Genomic DNA, 16452 nt, shown 5'->3' with positions numbered 1-16452 from the left:
TGCGATTTTTTGGTGAGCGACGTTCGTATCCCGATATATTGTTCGTAACCAGGGGCAAAAATTTTGATGAACTGCGATTCGTAACCTGAATTATACGTATGCCGGGGCGTTCGTAACCCGAGGTTCCACTGTACTCAAAAATTATACTCTTAAAAATAAAAATAAAAGGTGGCACATTGTGAAAACTGTAAAAAAAAAAAAACGCAAACCCGTATTTTATTTACGCTAGAGTATAAAAAACATAATAAATGTTTAAACTGAGGACATATACCATTTTAAGGGGGGAAAAGGTAATTTTAATGGTAAAAAAGGCTGAAAAGGCAGGTGTTACTAAAACAAACAACTGGAGGAACATTCTGTAACTAATTAGGTTAATTAGAAACAAGTCAGTTATATGATTGGGTATAAAAAGTGTATCTTAAAGAGGAAGAGTCTCTCAAAAGTAAAGATTCACCAACCTGCAAAAACTGTGTCTACAAACTTCAGAATTTCAGAATAATGTTGCTCAACAAAATTGCAAAGACTTGGATTATCTCCTCTACAATACATAATATCATCAAAAAGATCCAGAGAATCTGGAGAATCTCTGTGGGCATAGGATAAGGGCAAAAATCAATGCTGGGCACCCATGATCAGGCAGCACTTTATTAAAAACTTTGGGCTCAGAAAAGCATCCAGAAATCACTGTCCATGACAGTTTGCCTTGTCATCCACAAAAAAAGTTAAAACATTATGATGCAAAGAAGAAGCCATATGTGAATATGATCCAGAAATGCTGCCATCTTCTCTGGGCCAAAGCTCATTTTAAATGGACTGAGGCAAAGTGGAAAACTGTTCTGTGACCAGACAAATCTAAATATTTATTTGAAATCAATTGACACTGCATCCTGCTGGCTAAAGACGAGGGGAAACATTTTGCTTGTTATCCATGCTCAGTTCAAAAGCCTGTATCTTCAATGGTGTGAGGGTGCAACTGTGAATATGGTATGAGTATCTTTCACAATTTGAAAGGCTCCATCAATGCTGAAAGGTATATACAGGTTTTAGAGCAGCACTTGCTTCCATTCAGATGAAGTCTTTTTTTAGGGAAGGATTATTTCAGCAAGATAATGCTAAATTGCTTACTGCATCTATTACAAGTGCTTGGCTTTGTAGTGAAAGAATCCTGATGCTGAATTAGCTTTTTTGCACTCCAGACTTTTCACCAATTAAATAACATTTGGTGTATCATGAAATGAAAAATATGACAAAGAAGACCCAAGACTGTTTAACAGCTGTATCAGTGTCAGGGTGCGAGCGAAACAGAAGGCGGAAGCCGGAGTACGGCTCGCTTGGGCTTTAATGCACGTGTGAGGGAGAGAGAGAGATACGAGCATACACACACACACAGACGCGCATACGCATACGCACACACACACACACAAGCACAAGCACATGGCAGTCCTACGGTTGAGAGAGATCAGGGCGATTTCGCGTCCAGGGCGGCGGTACGACGACCTTTTCGCGGCCTTGAGTGTGAGTTGAGTGCACTGGGAAGCTCCGGGGTGGAAAGGAGCTATCCTGGAGGTCCTGAAGCGAAACAGAGCTCGCCGGGAGACCTTGGCGTGGAACTGAGCTCGCTTGGAGATCTTGGAGCTGAGAGGTGCTCTCGGGGACATACTGGAGCTGAGAGGTGCTCTCAGGGACACATTGAGCGGAGCTGAGCCTCCTGGAGGTCCTGGGGCAGAGCTGCGCCTCGTGGTGGTCCTGGGGCAGAGCTGCGCCTCGTGGTGGTCCTGGGGCAGAGCTGAGCTCTCGTGGTGGTCCTGGGGCAGAGCTGCGCTCTCGTGGTGGTCCTGGGGCAGAGCTGTGCTTTCCTGGACGACCTGGAACGGAACTGAGCTCTCCTGGACGACCTGGAACGGAGCTGAGCTCTCCTGGAGGTCCTGGGGCGGAGCTACGCTCTCCTGGAGGTCCTGGGGCGGAGCTACGCTCTCCTGGAGGTCCTGGGGCGAAGCCTAGCTCTCGTGGAGGTCCTGGGACGAAGCCGAGCTCTCCTAGAGGTCCTGGGACGAAGCCGAGCTCTCTTCAGGACTCTGGGGCGGAACGGAGCTCTCTTCAGGACTCTGGAGCGGAACGGAGCTCTCTTCAGGACTCTGGAGTGGGAAAAAGTCCTCCTGGAAACCCTGGGGTGGAACCTGCTCAGAATCGAGAGGGTTGCACCACAGATACGCCGGATTCATCCCGAACATCCCCGTGAGAAGCTCAATGAAATGAGTACACGAACGGAAATCCCCTCCGAACGCGCTCCACAGCTTACTGGCAAGAGAGAGAGAGTCTCCAGACAAGAGGGAGATATGGAGCCTGATTTTAGCTGTTTCGGTGGTGTAAGAGGAGGGATAGAAGCTCATGTATTTATCCACGCTCCAAACAAAAACGCTCCACTCCGCCATATCGCCGGAAAAGCGAGCTGGGAATTCCATAAGACTCGCAGGGGGGCGTGGCGCGGCCGTGCTTGCACGTTCCCCAGCCGGCGGGGATGAATCGGCTGCGTGCTTCCGGGTGTTTCCAGAGGCGGAGCTTGACCGTCGCTTCATCGTGGCACAGCGAATCCTCCATCCGAGGTTTGGATCGCGCTGGGACCACCGCAGCAACCCGATCATTTTTATTTTTTTTTGGTAAATTATTTCCTTTTCAGGAGGTTCGTTATTCTTTCAGGGTGCGAGCGAAACAGAAGGCGGAAGCCGGAGTACAGCTCGCTTGGGCTTTAATGCATGTGTGAGGGAGAGAGAGAGATACGAGCATACACACACACACACAGACACGCATACGCGCACACACACACAAGCACAAGCACACGGCAGTCCTACGGTTGAGAGAGATAGTCCGAGTAGCGCATTGGGAGAAGCGTAGCTGACCCGAGATGCAAAGGGAGGGGAAGCGCAGCCGGTACGGGATTCTGTAGTCCGGATGAAACGGATGGGAGTCAAGTCCTGCATGAAAACCGGAACGCCAAAACATGTAGTACGGAAAGTCAAACATAAACAATAACGAACCGGGAGTGAATGTGAGTGAGGGGTTTATGTAGGAGTGGAGTGATGAGCTTCAGGTGTGCCTCGTTAAACCTGGAGCTTCAGAGAGAGTGGAGGCATGAGTGACGATGAGCTCCAGGTGTGCGTGGTTAGCCCTGGAGCTCTATGGAGAGTGGAGGCATAGAGAGCCACCAAAGGGGGCGTGGCAGGTGGATCCCTGACATTACCCCCACCCCGAATCGGAGCAAAACCCCTGGTGAAGATCGGAGCCAGGACGAAGGCCAGAGAAATGGTTCCAGCGGCGACCGGGGACGGAGAGCTGCCTGTAGCGGAGACCAGGGATGAAGGGACGTCTTCGGCGGAGCCAGGAGGCAGAGAGACAGCCCCAGCGTCGGATAGGGACCAAGCTGCGCCCTCAGCGGAGTCCCGAGGTTGAGCGACCTCCACAGCAGAGACCCGAGACCGAGTGATGCCATCGGCGGCGATCAGGGCCGGATAGATGCCCAATGGGGAGGTCTAGATCGGAGCTACGTGCGTAGCGGAGATCGGAGTACGAGTGACGCACCCGGTGGAGCCCAGAATCAGAAAAACGACCCCGGTGGTGTCCAGAGGCCGAGTGACGTCCAGGGTGGAGTTCAGAGGAGGGACGCCGCCATCGGAGGAGCCCGGAGGCGAGACGCCGCCATCGGAGGAGCCCGGAGGCGAGACGTCGCCATCGGAGGAGCCCGGAGGCGAGACGTCGCCATCGGAGGAGCCCGGAGGCGACGCCGCCATCGGAGGAGCCCGGAGGCGAGACGCCGCCATCGGAGGAGCCCGGAGGCGAGACGCCGCCATCGAGGAGCTCAGAGGCGTGACGTCGTCTTTGGAGGAGCTCAAAGGCGTGACGTCGCCCTCGGAGTCGCACGGAGGCAAGACATCGCCATCAGAGGAGCTCGGAGGCGGGACGTGCTCGAGCAGAGAGGGGCTCTCTGAGACTCTGTGGAGCGGAGAGGAGCTCTCGGAGACGCTGTGGAGCGGAGAGGAGCTCTCGGAGACGCTGTGGAGCGGAGAGGAGCTCTCGGAGACGCTGTGGAGCGGAGAGGAGCTCTCGGAGACGCTGTGGAGCGGAGAGGAGCTCTCGGAGACGCTGTGGAGCAGAGAGGAGCTCTTGGAGACGCTGTGGACCAGAGAGGAGCTCTCAGGGATGCTCTGGGGCAGAGAGAAGCTCTGCGACATGGCTTCACCGGGAGAGGAACCCAGTGACGTGGCCTCACCTCCAGAGGAACAGTGACGCCTTCTGGGTGACCGTGAAGCGAGCCGTTGCCCTCGGGGAGACCGTGAGGCGATCCGTCGCCTTCGGGGAGACCGTGAGGCGGGCTGCCGCCTGGGAGACCGTGAGGCGGGCCGTCGCCGGGGAGACCGTGAGGCGGGCCGTCGCCTTCGGGGAGACCGTGAGGCGGGCCGTCGCCTTCGGGGAGACCGTGAGGCGGGCCGTCGCCTTCAGGGAGACCGTGAGGCAGGCCGTCGCCTTCAGGGAGACCGTGAGGCAGGCCGTCGCCTTCGGGGAGACCGTGAGTCCTCTTCAGGACTCTGGAGCGGAACGGAGCTCTCTTCAGGACTCTGGAGCGGAACGGAGCTCTCTTCAGGACTCTGGAGCGGGAAAAAGTCCTCCTGGAAACCCTGGGGTGGAACCTGCTCAGAATCGAGAGGGTTGCACCACAGATACGCCGGATTCATCCCGAACATCCCCGTGAGAAGCTCAATGAAATGAGTACACGAACGGAAATCCCCTCCGAACGCGCTCCACAGCTTACTGGCAAGAGAGGGAGAGTCTCCAGACAAGAGGGAGATATGGAGCCTGATTTTAGCTGTTTCGGTGGTGTAAGAGGAGGGATAGAAGCTCATATATTTATCCACGCTCCAAACAAAAACGCTCCACGCCGCCATATCGCCGGAAAAGCGAGCCGGGAATTCCATAAGACTCGCAGGGGGGCGTGGCGCGGCCGTGCTTGCACGTTCCCGAGCCGGCGGGGATGAATCGGCTGCGTGCTTCCGGGTGTTTCCAGAGGCGGAGCTTAACCGTCGCTTCATCGTGGCACAGTGAATCCTCCATCCGAGGTTTGGATCGCGCTGGGACCACGGCAGCAACCCGATCATTTTTTTTTGTTTGTTTTTTTGTAAATTATATCCTTTTCAGGAGGTTCGTTATTCTGTCAGGGTGCGAGCGAAACAGAAGGCGGAAGCCGGAGTACAGCTCGCTTGGGCTTTAATGCACGTGTGAGGGAGAGAGAGAGATACGAGCATACACACACACAGACGCGCATACGCGCACACACACACAAGCACAAGCACACGGCAGTCCTATGGTTGAGAGAGATAGTCCGAGTAGCGCATTGGGAGAAGCGTAGCTGACCCGAGATGCACAGGAAGGGGAAGCGCAGCCGGTACGGGATTCTGTAGTCCGGATTAAACGGATGGGAGAAGTCCTGCATGAAAACCAGAACGCCAAAACATGTAGTACGGAAAGTCAAACATAAACAATAACGAACCGGGAGTGAATGTGAGTGAGGGGTTTATGTAGGAGTGGAGTGATGAGCTTCAGGTGTGCCTCGTTAAACGTGGAGCTTCAGAGAGAGTGGAGGCATGAGTGATGATGAGCTCCAGGTGTGCGTGGTTAACCCTGGAGCTCTATGGAGAGTGGAGGCATAGAGAGCCACCAAAGGGGGCGTGGCAGGTGGATCCCTGACAATCAGACATAAATGGGAGAATATTCCTCTCCCAAAACTCCAGCATCTAGTCCCCTTAGTTTATTCAGTCCCAACTTTTTTAAATGTGTTGAGGCCATACAACTCATCACTACTTCCATTTTTTATTTTAAGTTTTAAAAAAAAATGCAGCAACTCTGTATTTGAGTGAGCTTTTAATTAATTAAATTAATTTAAAAAAATCATTTTGGTGAAAGAATCAAAAGGTTTGAGTCACTGGAATGAATTAAAATGATCTCTGCTACTATATTTGTGCTTAAATCTTAGAGCATAGTTAATTTCACTAACGATTTTAACATATGCCTTATGAGTGTAATCAAAATCAAGGTAAACAACACTTTCACTTGCTGGTTTTCCAATGCATGCACATTCTGGCACATTCGAAATGCTTCAGCACAGTGAGAAGATGTTGATGTGGGAGTATTGTTATTAATTTCAGATAATTTAGCATAACATTTTACTGATTTTAGGTGACTATCTGCAGTGTGTGATAAACTGTACTTTTCAGGTACAGAGGCCTAGCTGGCTGACTTGGACTTAGATAGTGAGTGCTTAGACAAAAACATATTGTATGCATTTTAGTTGTGTAGTTTGTAAATATTTGTATAGATATTGAGTCCAAATTTTTAGAGTAAAAACATGCCACAAGGCACAATTACAGATTTCTAAAAGTGAAAATAATGGATAAAGTTTTATTTATGTTGTGTTTTGAATTTACTTTTGCTACCTGGAATACCACAACAGTAATGTCCCTTATTGCAAAAAGTGCCTTCCTATAAATGTCTTACAATATTGAGGTAATTATTTTCACCAGAACCATAGTAAATAAGAAAGAGTTTATTATCAGTGGTATAAGATTTGCTGTGTTTTCATGTATAATATGCCTAAACATGAAGTAAAATTGTTTACAACTAATAGTATCCAGGATTTGTTTGCACAATGGAACTAAAGGTACATTTTTATCACTGGCAGCTTCATACAAATCATGAAAAAAATGTGAACTGAATGTGAAATTAAGTTTGCAGGCTACTGTTCAATATCCCTAAAATTTCAGTTTCTTCAATTTACAGGTCATCATTTGCATAGCTTTTAACTGACAAAGCGAAAAGTCATGTGGCCCTGGCAGATCCATAGCTATACCCATACTGCCAGTTTCTTTTCTTCTAAACCAGGCACACAAAGAGCAACACATTGTTCATAGCTGCTTCTAGGTTACAGAGACCGAGGAGCACCCAGACAAAGAGGCATTTGGTGTGAATAGCAGGCAGTAGCTGACTAACTTGGCCTTCCAGTGTGGTGAGAGTCACCCAAGAGCCTCCCAAAACCACAAACTGGTGAATGAACATTTAATGCACTTTTTACTGCTCAACTCTTTCAGCCAAAATGCCTTTGTGCAAACTCAAGGACAGTTTAAAGACTGATTCCAATCATTTAAAAAAAAAAACAAAAAAAAAAAACAGATGAATTATATTGGGCAGCAGTAATTACCAGAAGCAGCAGACATGTCACTGGCCCACATCTACCGAAGAGTAGCCACATACTAAATTCTTTGTGCATTACCCTCTCCAAAGACCAAAATCTCTTTCATTTTTTTTCTCAACTCATTTTGTCCTCATTGTGCAGATTGTTATGTGGTCATGCTTAAATTCAGCACATTTCTTTTCAGGTCAGAAATCATAGCTGCCTGAAATAAGCATGTAACTGAGGTTTTTGATGTTTTTTCTTTTTGGTCAGCCAGCCTAAATTTCAAGTGATTTTTCTCAGCAAACACACACACGACTACACATGCATAAAAAAAAAGCAACTAAACTATTGTGCGATGAGGTGACTTACAAAATCAGAGCTGTTCTAATGTCATCTTCTCCTTGCTTTTCCTCATGTCTTTATACAAATGGGAAAAATCTGCCCTATTCTTTCCTTTAAAAACCGTCTCATTCTTTCCTAAAAGATGGTCAAGTAACATGCTCACTCTAGCTAAGTGAGCAGAGTGTGGTAAGTGGAACGTAAAAGTGGAACTTAATTCCTTATTTAGTCAGGAATGATTGAGAGAAGGCATTTCAGCCTCCAGTATTTATTTAACCACAGCCAACATAAATAGATTGTTTGTTTTGCCAGACTCTGAACTGCATGAAGGCTAACCAGAATAGATTCAAAGAACATGCTGGAAACAAATGAGTCAATGAGCCAGAGATCATAAGGTGAAAGCAATGTACCTTTGGCAAACCAAATAAATGGTACCAGCTATTTAACTTACACAATATAGACAACATTGTTATTATTTCAGACTTTTCCAGCAATATGTGGTTCTCAGTGGCGGGCCGTGCATTTGGTACCTGAGAGAGAGTCATTTCACATATGGAGGGTGAATACCATTTTACTAAAGCAAGAAACCCAGTTAAGACAACTCAACACTACCACCGCAAGTGTGCCACCTACATCATCTGTAGCAGTTCAAAATCAATATTTGTCTAATAACATGACAAAAACATTACAAATTTTAATAAAATCCAACCTACTCACCAGAGATGCAAACTCATAATTTGCACTGCTCCTCAGAGGCTGTAATTCAGTGGTAGAGGCTGTATTTACTGGTCTGGAAGCGGCAACTCTTTCACAGGCTGAGACAAGCTAGCTAGCTTCGGGGTTGGCCGACCTCTCCTCACGATCTCTAGCTTTTCTGGAAAATTTAGTTTTAAGTATGTCTCAGACCAAATCAATTTATCTTCCTTTGTAGGCATAAAAAAGTCTAACTATGACGTATTAATGTGTGCAGCGTGCTACAGACATGTTTTGCCAGTCAAACTTAGCTGTAACAGTTTCCCTCTGACTAACCAATCAAAGGACAGAAAAATGCTAATGCTTTTCTGAGTTAAAGAAACAGACCTGCTGCTAATATTCTCTATAGCCAAAGAGCCAGCAGTATTAACTTTGAAGGCCCTGGGCAGATTAGATTGGCATGACAGCACTTCCACATCCACAAACACATACTGGAAGCAGTGCAGCCAAGAGAAACCCTACAAAATGAAGAGAATAAAGTGTTAGAATTAAAAAATACAATTTCATGGAACAAATATTAGAATTTAGGTTGTAAATGTAGGTCAGTGCTTCTGATAGTGTTTAGGCCAGCAGAGAAGGCTTTGCATGCCCAGACTGGCCCGCAACTGGTGGTTCTTCTCTGACCTGTTGCAGAATGACAATGCCTCTAAGCACAAAGCCAGCTCCATGAACAAATGCTTTTAATCTGTTGGATTGGATTGAACAATCTTGAGTGGCCAGCTATTGACTTTAATCCCAACGCTATTGAACACCATTGGGATGAATTGGAATGCTGACTGCACCCCAGGCTGTTTCACATCGCCCACATCAGGACCTGACTTTATTAACACCCTCGTGGCTGAATATATACAACTTTATTGTCATTGCATAGTACAGGTACACACCAATGAAATGCAGTGTACCAGAAGTGCAAAACGTAGCAATTGTGCAAATAGACAAGTGCAAATAAATATGTAGTATATGCACAGCATGTAATGTATATATGTAAACATATGTACAATGAATAAATATAAAGGCTATAGCATATTAATGAGCAAAAATCTACACACACACACACACTAACACACACACACACTTCAAATTTTGATTTATCTGACCACAGAACAGTTTTCCATTTTGCCTCAATGAGCTTTGGCCCAGAAAAGATTGGTGTTTCCCTTTCACGAATTCAAGCTGTGTCAATAACGCTTTTTAGGAACACCACCACGTGTCCACACTCTGAATCACGTGTGAAATTTGTCCAACAGAAAGGCGCAGCGTGGGTGACGTCACAACCAGGAAACTATAAACACACACGTAGTGTGTGCTAGCTTCTGTTTGTTCAGGAAGCACTCTGTGTGTGTCTGTGTCTGCCGGCGAACTCAGGTAGTATCGGTAAGACTGTAAGTGAAAAATAAATAAATAAATAAATAAATAAATAAATAAATAAATAAATAAATAAATAAATAAATAAATATTTATATATGGAAGGCAAGCAGTCTTTCAGGATGTGTTTGTTTCTTCTTACCCCCACTTTATTACAGATGGAATGCACACAGCTTATGTAGAAGAGCGCTCTTGCTCTTCGCAGTTCTGGCCCCACTGTCGCTGAGGTGAATCAGCATAAATACAGTTGTCAACAGGTTTCAGAAGGTTTCAGCATTACCTTCCTCGCCGCTCCAATGAGCTCGCAGCCCCAGCCCAGCAGAAGCGTGCGTTGTGAAGCCCAGAAACAGAGTGTTGCCACTCAGATTCCCTCAGATAGGCGCTCTAGGCCAAAGCCCAAGGAGTTGATCAGGACCGTCATTCTCAATAAGAGGGCTTCGGCCCCGAGACCCTGACAACTCAAGAGTCTTCGTGGTGGGGCTGGGTGGGGGGATTGTATGCACCTCAGTATACGTTGCCCGTCCCTCCTCGGTGCCCTCAGGAGGTCGTTCTGGTAACCCTGCCACGTATGGTACTTCAGGGCACAGCGATCTTCAGCGAGTGTCTCCTTCAGCCTCCGCTCGGTACCGTAGCAGCTGGGGGGGGACTCGCTGCCTCTTAGGAGGTCCCTAGAATGGCTGCAGGGCACCACTCCAGCTTCTCTAGGCATACCAGATACCAGTCTCGAGAAAATGGCTCCCTTAAGAGACTATATGGCAGCCTGGAAATGCCTGTCAGACATGTCTCAGTGGGCCCTGCGCACTGTAGAGAAAGGCTACTTTTTTTAGTTCGAGTCTCGGATCTGCTTTTCAGTGTGCCCCACTCTGGTAGGTTCTGAACAGGCTCTGGTCTTGGAACAAGAAGTACACTCTCTTTTAAGAAAAGGAAGCCATCAAGATGGAAACAGAGATTCCAGGTGCTACAGCCAGTACTTCTTAGTGCCCAAGAAGGATAGGGATCATGCTAGATCTGTGTCAGTTGAACCTCACTATTGAGGCTCAGGATCAAGATGCTTACTCACAAGCAGGTCATGTCTCAAATCAGATCCGAAGACTGGTTTGTCAGGATAGATCTGAACGACAATTACTTCCACATATCCATAATTTCATCTTCCAGGAAGTTCCCAAGGTTCACTTTCAGGTAACCAAAGCTAACCTGGTAAGCCCTGGTCCCTCTGAGACTTGAGGGCATCTGCATCTTAAACTATATTGACGATTGGTTGATACTAGCTAAATATGAGCTTTTGGCTTCCCAGCATCGAGATGTAATTCTTGCCCACATGGGGTTAAGACTAAATGCCAAGAAGAGTGTGCTTTCTCCAGTACAGAGAACTGTCGTCTTTATGGCTGTCAGGATGGTCAGAGAATGACAGTCACTCTGTCAAGCATTTCCAGAGACTGCTGGGGTTAATGGCAGCAGCATCCATTGTGGTTCCACTTAGCCTCCTGCACATGAGACAGGGGTCCAGTGGTCGCTCAGAGTCCGAGGGTTTTCTCGGAGGGGCAATCAAGGTCATGCAGCAAATCCTACATGCCTTAGATGTGTGGAGAAATCCTGTGTTCCTCTCTCAGGCCCGTGCTGGGAGTTCCTGGTCGTTGCGTAATGCTTACGACATATGCAGCCCTCACAGGCTGAGGAACGGTCATGAATGGACGCTCCGCACAAGGTCTCTGTGGAAGGCCCCATCACACATGGCATATTAATCCATACAGACAACACGTCGGTGGTTAATACATTAACCACCAGGGGGTTATGCGATCTTGCCTCCTATACAAGCTGGCATGTCAGATCCTCCTGTGGGCCCAGGGGAAGCTGCTCTCCTTTAGGGCAACATATATCCTAGGCCACTTAAATAACGAAGCAGATGCCCTCTTGAGACAAGGGGAATGGCAACTCCACCCTAAGGTGGGGAAGCAAATTTGCGGGAGATTTTACAGAGCTCAGGTAAACCTGGCCCCAGCACCTCTAGGGCTGGACACCTTGGTACAGGCATGGCTTTCCCCCTGTCGTGCTGCTCCGGGAGTTCTGGAGAGAGTTTGCAAGGATGGAGTCTTGTTTCGGTGGACCCACGGTGGCCGGGCAGGCCATGTTTTGTGAACCTGGAAGCCCATTATGATCACCCTCCCTCAGAGATTCCTCTCAGGAGGGATCTTTTCTCTCAGGCAGGGGGCACAGTATGTCACCCCCGCCCAGACCTGTGAAAGCTTCAGGGGCCACAGCTCCTAGCCTCCAATCCAGAGCTCCTCCCATGAGGAGGTTGTATGCCACTAGATAGCGCCTGTTCAGTGTATGGTGCGATCAGCACCAATTGGATCCAGTTAACTGCCCGGTCGGTTCAGTGTTGGAATTCCTTCAAGAACAGTTTGCCAAAGGGTTGGCTTCATCCACCTGTTTTCTTCGCGGCTCTGGTGTGACCTAGAGTGCCTGCGTGGGACTTGGCTGTTATGTTGGAGGCTCTACCACCCCCCACCCCCCCTTTAAGCCATTGGTCGAGGCATTCTGGAGGTTCCTCATAGTCAAGACTGTGTTCCTCCTGGCCATTTCCTCTTTAAAAAGAAGCCCCCTCTCTGTGGCCCCCTCATTTCTGGAGTTCACTCCAGGTGTCCAGTGCCTAACTGTACCCTAGAACAGGGTACATCCCTAGGGTGCCCTTACAGGCTTGGTCCTCTGGAGTCCCCCTCCATAACACCTGGTACGCTGCAGGCTGGTCTACTCCACTGACCTTTGTCAGGTTTTATAACCTTGACTTAAGTGCCATTGCTTTTGCCTCTTTCCTTTAACCTAGCTGTGCTCTTACACTCTAGGCAGTGACTGGTAAGTCTGGCTGTATTGGCGCAGATCGAGTTCCTGAGAAGAAATGTTTCCATGTTATGTATAAAACCATGGTTCCCTGAGGGTACGAGATCCTGTGTCTCTAGGCCACACTGCCCGCATCCCAGCAGGGCTTCCTTCCCATTTCAGAAGCTAGTGCCGGCTTCACTCCATGTGATTTTATAGCTTCCTGGTCGTGACGTCACACCACCAGTAACGCCACATGTTCCATTGGACGGATTACACAGATGATTCAGAGCATGGACAACCCAAAGCGTTGTTGACACAGCATCTCCTTCCCTCAGGGAATCATGGTTACATATGTAACCTGGAGATGTTCTCATTTGTATAGTCCTGTCTTGCCACCATCGATGCTCGTAAGAACTTTATTTACAATCAATTTATTCTCAATCAATAAAAATGGTTTAAAAAACATGAACTTAAAAATACAATACTTGAAAACATGACTGTTTTAATCACTCAGGTCTTTGTGATAACCCATAGGCATTTTGCTCGTTCAGTTTTTGGGAATTAAAAGCAGCACCTTTTTACTGATAACAATTTAATGTCTTCCAACAGCCACCTTTTATGTGACAGGCTGCATGAATGAATACATCTGTAGGCGGCAACAGAAGGCTCCTAATACCAAAGCTGCCAGGTGCAGTTACAACTACTGTAACTGATAAGGAGGACATCAGTCATGGAGATATTTATACATGGCCATCACTAACCAACAAGTTAAAATCCAGCATACAATTATATTTCCTGTGTAATGTGTATATTTCAGGCATCTGCATCTACGTTTTGGTAAATAATAGAAATAAATACAGCCTTAAGAAATTCCAGTTTATTTTGTTTTTTTTCTAGTCCTATTACAAAATAAATTCAATAAGACATTTTAATAAGACAACACTTACATAAAATATACTATATGGACAAAAGTATTAGGACACCTGACTTTTCCAGCCATATATCTTATTTCCTTAAACTGTTACCACAGATTTAAAGGCACAATAGATTGTAGCAATAGATTGTCCCTTCGCTGGATTGACCCAAATCTGTTCCAGTATGACAATGCCCCTTTGCACAAAGCCAGCTCCATGAGGAGATGGTTTACATAGGTTGGAGTGACCTCCATTCTTTTTTCACAAGCATATCAAGTATTGCTGATGTCCTTTTACCAGGGTCCACAAAGACACACCCACAAGAAAATTATCATTATTTTGTGTCTACATTGTCATATTATGACAATATAGGAAAATGTAGACCTAAGCCCATTTTGTACAATGCTTTCTTTACATAAATAGAAAATTATTTTTTACGAATCCTTGTGAATCATTATTAAAGTGTCTTAAGGGCTGATTTGTTTTCATTGTCTCAAGCTGAGTTCACCTATAAGTCTTGTGCTATCATGGGCATGTTCCATCTTGAGGTGCACTATAGTCCTGAACCTGACATCCTCCTTCAAACATGAATAAGGTAGTCTGTGTGTCTGGGGGATACAAAATGTGGTGCAATGCAGATGAAAAATATTAGTATTTTAATGCAAATAAGCCAATTCTTCATCATATTCCTTGCCACTGTCATCTCTGGCATGTTTGTTAAGAGTCTAAATCCTAAAACCTGAGCCTTACTCATTCCAAAGTTCATGAAAGCTGCTTTGTAAAAGCATCTGTTGTTATCTGTGCCTTATCTGTGCATCTGTGCCTTTCCAGATGTGTAAGCTGCCCATGCCACACGGACTCATGCAAACCCATACCATCAGAGATGCAAGCTTCTGAACTGAGCGCTGATAACAACTTGGGTTGTCCGTGTCCTCTTTAGTCCGGAAGACATGGCGTCCCAGTTTTCCATAAAGAACTTCAAATTTTGATTCGTCTGACCACGGAACAGTTTTTCACTTTGCCACAGTCCATTTTAAATGAGCCTTGGCCCAGAGAAAATGCCTGCGCTTCTGGATCATGTTTAGATATGGCTTCTTTTTTGACCTATAGAGTTTTAGCCACCAACGGCGAATGGTATGGTGGATTGTGTTCACCGGCAATGTTTTCTGGAAGTATTCCTAAACATGTTGTGATTTCCATTACAGTAGCATTCCTGTATGTAATGCAGTTGCAAATTGGTCCTCCAGCTGTTCCTTATATGTACATTTAACTTTTCCGGCCTCTTATTGCTACCTGTCCCAACTTTTTTGGAATGTGTAGCTCTCACATGAGATTTCAAACATTATTTGGCATGGCATCACTTTTAACATTTGATATGTTATCTATATTCTACTGTAAATAAAATATAAGTTTATGAGATATGTAAATTATTGCATTCCTTTTTTATTCACAATTTGTACAGTGTCTCAACTTTTTTGGAATCAGGTTTATATATATATATATATATATATATATATATATACTGGCGATCAAAATTACAGAACAATTTATTAACAGTTGAACAATTCTGAAATAATGTCATCTTCACTGCTCAACAGTTGAAGGAGTTTTTGTCCTGTCTATACCATGCTACCAGAACACCTTTTCCACAAATTAACTAAGGCATTTAAAAAAAAAAACATTATTTTGCAGAAAACACACTGATCAAAATTAGAGAACAACAATGACTGTAGCATGGAAAAAGATTACAACTAAATTTTCTGAAGGTTACAACAGTCAGCAATTAGTAGGAAGTGTACAGGCCTCTTCTCTGAATGACTTCAGCACATCTGCGGCCACAGGACAGCACTGTCTCATCCACAGTTCGGTGACTGTAGTGGGTTTCTTGGCCATAACTTTGTCATCAAGAATTTTTCAGAGGTTCTCTATTGGGTTGAGATCAGGACTCTGGGCAGGCCATGACATTATTTCAGTGTTTTCAGTTTCAAGGAACTGCTTTACCCGTTTGGCTGTGTGACATGGAGCGTTGTCCTGCATGAACACTGCGGGCTGATTGGGTGATGAACGCATGGAAGGAACCATATGTTGTTATAGAAGGTTCTGATAAACATTTGCATTCACTTTGCCATGTAGCTGAAGAGGCCCAACTCCTGCTGCAAAAAACATGCCCCAAACCATAACACTTCCTCCTCCACTTTTCACTGACTTCTTTACACACTTTGGGTTCAGTCTTTCTTGATTTGGTCGCCGAACATAATGTTCCCCATCGGACCTAAATAAATTAAACTTGCTTTTACCACTGAAGTGAACTTTGCACCAGTTCTCCTCTGTCCACACAACATGCTCCCCAGCAAAGATTTGTCTAGCCTTTTGATTCTTTCTGCTAATGAGAGGTTTGGTCACTGCAGAGTTGGCTTTCAGTCCAAATGCTCTTAAACGTTGAGACACTGTATGACGAGACAGATTCTTACCCTGTTCAGCGCTGAACTGGTGAGCAATTCCAGCTGCAGTGTGGAAACGATTGCCCATTGAGATCCTCCGCAGTATCCTGTCCTCTCTTGTATTTGTCTTCCATGGACGACCAGCCTTCTTGGCGGACTTGAATGAGTTTGTGATGTTGTAAAGATTCAATATTCTTGAAATCACAGATTTGGAACGACCAACTTGTCTTTCTATGGCTAATAGGGTCATCCCTTTGGCCTTCATCTGGACAACCTGCTGGAGGCTTTCAGTCACTTTAGAACGGCCCACCATCTTGCAGAGTCAGTGAAACTGGAAGTTAGGCTGCCAGTTAAATAGGGGTTGACAGATAATCAAGGAAATTAGCATCAGGTACCAGATTAACACCAATAACTGGGAGGTATCTGAAAGTGTTCTCTAATTTTGATCAGTGTGTTTTCTGCAAAATAATGTTGTTTTTTTTTAATGGTGTTCTGGTAGCATGGTATAAACAGGACAAAAACTTTATATCTTATATAGTTTTCATTTTCAAGAAATTGTTCATCTGTAGTCTAAGGACAGAATGTGTTAAGAAGAAACTTT

Source organism: Silurus meridionalis, chromosome 3 (assembly GCF_014805685.1).
Source record: "Silurus meridionalis isolate SWU-2019-XX chromosome 3, ASM1480568v1, whole genome shotgun sequence".
Taxonomy (NCBI): Eukaryota; Metazoa; Chordata; class Actinopteri; order Siluriformes; family Siluridae; genus Silurus; species Silurus meridionalis.
Note: the sequence above shows the minus strand (reverse complement) of the source record.